Below are 7,675 nucleotides of genomic sequence, written 5' to 3'. Positions count from 1 at the left end.
AGGACTACTATTACCGCTGCTGTGCCTGCTATCACCACCACCACTACCACCACCACTACCACAACCTCCCCTACCACTACCACCATCACTACCACCATCACTATCACCACCACCACCACCACCGACGGCACGACGATGACGACGACGCCATATGCCCAGGTTCGAAATTTCCCCAAGACACCTGATGAAGGCTGGAGGGTATATCAGCCGAAACGTTGTGTTAACAACAAACAAGATGAGGACAAATATCCGTCAAATGTAAATAATGTAAATAATGTATTTTATCAAGACACGTTCATCAGTTTCTTCAGTTTACCTTGGTATATTCGTGAAATCCAATCAGTATTTACTTGAGTAGATTAACGAGGCTTTTACATAATCTCTTCTATAGGATACTACCATATTCACACAGCGTACGTTTAAGATGTCATTTCAAGCACATACTGTCTCTAAGGAGAGTGTTATTGCTAAGACTGATTAAAAACGCTTGACAATGTCTGGCCACCCGGCTCTCTGTTAGGCATAAATGATCGCTTGTTCGAAGGAACAGCCTTCGCTGCGGTTCACGTCATTTAAATGAAAACGGCTTTGGGTAATGAAAATATTGTGAGTCACTGCACTAGGGAATGGTTTTAAGACGGTTTGACTGCTATTTGTAGCAAACCGAGAGGCACTCACTCATTCGCTCGGGATTCTTCTTGTAATTTTTGTAACTCCCAGGTCAGTACAGGTTGAGCAAACTATGATCAAAGACATTCCACTGTGACCATTCCGTCTGTATATGCGGAGTACTCAGAATGACGTCCGATTTGTTGTTTTTTAAAAAGTGATTTGAGGGAGATTTGGCGGTTAGCTTTAGCTGATCGTGCGACCTTGTAGAGGCTCATTCGACGGCCCATTTTTGTAATGTCTTTTTTTTTTTTTTTGAAGTTATGTCTTGCCGTGAACTGTTGCGAAGGGAATCTTTTAATCGTTCATCTGTGAGATTGTTTCACTACGAGGCACTCATGCAGTCACTGAGTCTTGTTGGTGTAGTCGTGTGGAAGATGAGAATGGCTTTTGATTTCGATCTCCGGTTTGAAACTTGCTCTTGGTCTAGTTTTTCATTGTAACACACACACACACACACACACACACACACACACACACACACACACATACACACACACACACACACACACACATACACACACACACACACACACACACACACACACACACACACACACACACACACACACACACACACACACACGGAAAGATAAAGAGGGGGAGAGGGAGAAAAAAGAGCGAGTTTGTGACAGAGTTTCTTCAGGAAACGTAATAATTTTAATTACTGCAAGTGCCACCAGCAATCTCTGAGAGAGAGAGAGAGAGAGAGAGAGAGAGAGAGAGAGAGAGAGAGAGATACAGACAGACAGACAGACAGACCGTCAGAGACAGAGAAAGAGCGGGAGAGAGAGAGAGAGAGAAGGGAGAGAGAGAGTGAAAGACAAATAGACAGAAAGAGGGACAGGGAGAGTGAGACAGACAGAGAAAACAAAAAGGAATTAAGAGAAATTGTCCCGAGGAATGACTGTAAATTAAACGAACGGACAAAAAGGTGAAGACAATAGACAAAGTTGCCCTCGAAGTCATCTCGTTCCGTCAATGACTGAAAAGACGCTGTTTACCATACAAGAAGGATGGTATGGCTTTTTCCAGTTAACGTCTGACGGCGGCCGAAATGTTACAAATTAAACAGTTTATTAACGATAAAATGAAACAGTACTTTATGTTTGACTGATTATTATCCATTGGTTTTCTCTGACTTCTTGACACACAAGAAAGAATGGAATTGTCTGGATATTATGAAATATAGACGGACTAACATTCGGTTTTACGACCACGCCATCAATCGTCAGCTATTTCCTAACTGAGCCAATGAGAGAACGAATCTCCCATATGGTTGTTCGGTTTGCTGAATACAGCAGACGACCGTCCACTGAAATCACATCCTACCGTCTGCAGAAAAGGAATGGAGTGTTAAATAATGTGTCATTTGTCTGGTGTCTAAGGAGGCGAGCTAGCAAAATCGTTTGCCCGCCGGATATAATGCTTGGCAGCATTTCGTGTACTATTGCGTTCTGAGTTCAAATTCCGCCGAGGTTGACTTTGTTTTTCATCCTTTCAGGGTCGATAAAATAAGTTACCAGTTGAGCATGGGCCGATGTAATCGACTTACCCACCTCGACCATAATTACTGGCCTTGTGCAAAAATTTGAAACCAATATTATTGCTATTAGTGTGGGGATCTAAGACGGTGAGATGGCAGAGTCGTTAGCAGGCAGTTCATGATATTTAGTATCTTGCCCGTCTTAACGATCTGTGTTCAAATTCCGCCCAGGTCAACGTTGTCTTTTATCCATTCGAGGTCAATAAAATAAGTACCATTTAAGCAATGGGGTCGATGTGATTGACTAGTCTCCTCCCACCAAACTTCAGGCCTTGTATCTATTGTTGATAAGGTTTTTAGTATGGTGAGCCACAGAATCGTTAGGAGCGCGAGGGGACAAAATGCTTTGCGGTTGGGCAGTCGATTACATCGATCAGTATTTTATTGCTACTTCATGTCGCCGACTCAGGAGGGATCAGATCTAAAGTTGACCTCGGTAGGTAAGGAACCATTGCGTGGCGTCTTGGGCAAGTGTCTTCTACTATAGCCTCGGGCTGACCAAAGCCTTGTGAGTGGATTTGGTTGACGGAAACTGAAAGATGCTCGCCGTATATATATATATATATATATATATATATAGCATATATATATATATATATATATATATATATGTGTGTGTGTGTGTGTGTCTGTGTTTGTTCTTCACAACCACTTGACAACTGGTGCTGGTGTGCTTACACCCCCATAACTTAGCAGTTCGGCGAAAGACACCGATAGAATAAGTACCAGGTATTTTGAAAAAGATAAGTAATGGAGTCGATTCGCTCGACCAAAATACTTCAAGGCAGTTCCCCAGCATGGCCACAGTCTAATGATTGAAGCAAGTAAAAGATAATATATATATATATGCATACACAAATACACACATATATATGTATGTATATATATATTCGTATATACATACTTATATATATATATATATATATATACGTATTTGTATGTTTGTATGTATGGACACGCACATAGCTTGATCTTCTATCGTTTAGGTATGCATGTGTGTGTATGTGTGTGTGTGTGTGTGTGTGTGTGTGAGTGTGAGTGTGTGTGTGTTTGAAAAAGTGTTACAGTTTCTATTTGTTTTTATTGTCACCGCAGGACTTTATATTCAAAATCGCAACGGTAGGCGACGTTGGAAGAGCCAATTCTTATAAAACTGTGATAGGTGAATAGGAGGTAGCTTGCATCCTGTTATGGAACAGGGAAATAAAGGAAAATTCAGAATCCCTGGTGTATTGGAACGAAATTGTCACAAATAGCAGCAATATTTTCTAACATGAACAACTAAACCGATAACAACAACGACAGCATGTACAACTATGGAACAATTAAGAACACACACACAAAAACAAACAAACAAACAAACAAAAACAAAACATTCATCTTAGTCTAAACATGTGAAAATGACTGCCGCAGCACCAAAGTTAGTAATGACGGTGTAAACAATGAAAAAAAAAACAAAAAAACAAGCAGGAACGTAAAGGAAGAGAGAAAAGACAAATATATTTATACGGACAGACGCATATATTTAGTCATTAATAAAGATGGCGGGAATGATAAAAGCAGTGTAGGACGGTCATACATATCACCAAGAGGCAAGAAGTACAATTCCCAGAAGAATTATACGGAGAAATTGGAAAATAAGGCTGAAAGGACTGAAGAAAGACACTTTATTTTTCAGCCAATTACAAGTTTCAATTTGAAAGGAAAATGACGGGGGAGAAAAAGGTGCTTCCATTCACTTCGACCAGTAAATTTGTTGAATGGTGGATTAACGTAGTGAGAACAGAAAAGTGGAAGACGCAGGCGTGGCTGTGTGTTTAAGAAGTTTGCTTCACAACTGCATGATTCTGGATCCAGTCGCACCGAGTGGCATCTTGGGCAAGTGTCTTTTACTATAGCCTAGGGTCGACCAAAAACTCGTGAATAGATTTTGGTAGACGGAAATTAAAAGAAGCCCGTCATATATATATATATAAATATATATATGACGGGCTTTGGTCGGTCCGAGGCTGTAGTAGAAGACACTTGCCCAAGGTGCCACGCGGTGGGACTGAGCCCAGAACCATGTGGTTGGGAAGTAAACTTCTTAATCACACAGCCACTTCTGCGCCTATATTTAGGAACTTTAAATATTATTAAATAGACGTATAAATTGGTCTAGAAAGACACAAATATAAGATAGATAGAACTATAGAGATCTATAAAGACAGATAAATAAGCATATACAATGGCTCGCCAAAAGATAAACAATACAGTCCCTTCTACGGTGTTATTCTCGGCATTGATATTCCTCACATGATTTATGTGGAACTTTGAACCATCAAGCGACACCAGAAACATCTGTTCCGGGTCAATATCGATTTTCTATTAATTTTGGTAAAAATTCTTCATATAGCTACCTGATTACCTGGTTTTCTTCTCATTCTCATATACTCATATATATATATACATATATATATATAAGTATATATATATATATATATATATATATATATATATATATATATATATATATATATGTATATGCACACACACACATATATATAAGTATATATGTATATATATATATATATATATATATATATATATATATATATATATATATATATATATATATATATATATATATATATATATATATATATATAAGTATATATATATATATATATATATATATATATATATATATATATATATATATATATATATATATATATATATATATATATATATATATATATATATATGTATGTATGCATGTGTATGTATATATATATATATATATATATATATATATATATATATATATGTTGGTATGTATGTACGTATGTATGTACATGACTCGGCGACGAAGTGTTTGATGAGATTTTAACACGCTGAAATGATATGATTCAGTTGTCAATGTCGAATATTTATTTATACAGATGTCAGTTGTAATGAATTTCTCTGTTTAGCTTAATTTGGACGATGACTAGACAAGGGGCGACTGCAGTATATCTATGTGACTGAGCGGGTTTGAGAGAGAGAGAGAGAGAGAGAGAGAGAGGGGAGAGGGAAGGAGACAGGGGAGGATTGAGAGAGGGACAGAAAAGAGAAACTGGAGAGATACAGGTGAGAGAGTCACAGGAGGGAGAGAGGGTTAGAAGGACAGGTGAGGGAGAGGGAAAGGAGTGAGGGAGGGAGAGGAAAGAGAAACAGGAGAGTGACAGGTGAGAGAAAGACAAGAAAGAGAGAGACAGGAGAGAGATAGGGAGAGAGAGAGAGAGAGAGAGAAAGAAGTAGAGTAATAAGAATGTAATTGCTCGCTCAACACTGTATTTCATATTCAATTAATTTTAATTAACTAATATTCAGAGTTGTATCCCCACTGACATTAAAGAAAAAAGAACAAAAAGAAAACAAAAAAACAAAAACAAAACAAAAACAACAGAATTAGTTATTTACATCATGGTAGTTCATATCAGTCGAGGTGTCATTTTCGTTAATTAAAGCTTTCTTGTCTCATAATATTAATTAATGTTAGTGCCCGCTTTAATTAGAATACCATTTAACCTTTGGCCCTTGACTATTAAGGGAGTCGCAGGGGCGCCGTGATAGCATAGATAATACGTTTCTTGGGCATTTTAAACCTAACGGATCTCAATCCTCTCCCTTTGGGTTTAAAGCCGCTTTCTATGGAGAGAAACCGCACGCGAAAGAGAGATAAAGAGACCCCGTTAAAAAAAAAATACGCATACTTTATTCAGCAGGATCTAAACTCAGATTTAGGGAGCAAGAGTGAATATTTCAAAGCATTCCAACGGACTCCTTAATATTTCTGCTATTGTAGCGCCCTTACAGTTAGTTTTTTTAAATCTTTTATCTTTTAATTGTTTCAGTCAATGGACTGCGGTCATGCTGGAGCATTGCTTTGAAAGATTTTGGTCGAACAAATCGACTCGCGTACATTTTTGTTTTAAAGTCTATCAGTGAAGGCATGCCTTTGAAATAAGAGAAAAATAAGAGGTTTTTTTTTTTACTAACCAAAAGGTCTGACAAAAGAGTGTGGACAATACAGGATGACACAGTGTTGGATGTCATAAAAAATATGCAAATAAAAGAAATAATGAATAAGTAAATATAAAAACGAAAAAAACCCTAAAAGGAAGCACCCTGAAAGGAAGCACCCTGAAAGTTATTCACGGAAACCACAAAAACCGCAAGTCATCCTGCTCATTAAGGCAAGCGTCCTTTTCTCAACTGCCCTCCTCCGATCCACAGGAACACACAACAGGCTCGTTCACTCAGAATATGCTTGCTTCTCTCATCCATCTTTCAATAGATTTGTTGGGCTGGGACACTTCAAACTTGAAAATCTATGTATTGGCATACCTATTTGTCACCAGAGTTAAAAATAGAAAAAGGAAAAATTAGAGTAGCGTACCACCATGAAGAAAGAAATCCTCAAATGCTGGAAAAAAAAAGTTAACAAGATCATTATACAGTTACGTAATATTCTGGAATTGGAAGCAGTGATATAGAACAGAGAGTAAATCATGGAAAATTTGGACATTGTTCCAGGAGTTTGGACAGTGAGAAAGATGTTTACTGGGTGCAAACAGATAAAGTAAGAATATACATGAAGATCAGAAAGAAAAGCAAACAACCTTTTGTATAACAGATACCAAATGCACCACGTCTTAGACTACAAGTTGTGGTTTGATAAACAGCATGATTAAAATAGGCACCTCAATAAAATCGTGAACCGTGAAACAACTGGATAATTAATAATGATAACGATAACAACAACAACAACAACAACAACAACAACAATAATAATAACGGTGATGATGATGATCCTTTCTAATTTTGACACAAGGCCAATCATTTTAGGGTGGGGTTTCAGTCGCTTAAATCGACCCAAGTACTTGACTGGTATCTTATTTTATAGACCTCAGAAGATGAAAGGCAAAGTTGATTTTGGCGGGGTTTGAACTCAGAACACAAAAAGCCAGAATAAAATATGCAAAACATTCTTGACAATTCTGCCAACTCACTGCTTTTTAGGTACAAAGCCAACAGAGGGCGTTAGTCGATGCCATCGATCCCAGCACTGGTCTGTATTCATTAAATACCTTCTCCCAGCTGTGGTATCTGGGCTATAGTTACCCTATGTTATCATCCAGTCGTAGTGTCTGCTTTACAGCCATTTGACGCCCTCTCTTAGCTTTGGTATCTGTCCTACACTCACCTGATGTCCTCTCCAAGCTGTGGTATCTGCCCTAGCGCTGGACTAATCATCAGGCAAAATAAGCACGTGTTTGGAGAACCAAGGGAAGGAGGGGGCACCACAGAAATGGTAAATGGTTTACAACACAAAAGAAATCATTTAAAACTTGCTAAAACAAAATACAGGATTCCTTATCTCTACTAAGTATAGAAACAGTTGTGTTACATAAGATTAATTTTGAGGATCTGGTA

Source organism: Octopus bimaculoides, chromosome 11 (assembly GCF_046866305.1).
Source record: "Octopus bimaculoides isolate indiv1 chromosome 11, ASM4686630v1, whole genome shotgun sequence".
NCBI lineage: Eukaryota > Metazoa > Mollusca > Cephalopoda > Octopoda > Octopodidae > Octopus > Octopus bimaculoides.
This window is presented reverse-complemented; position numbering follows the sequence as displayed.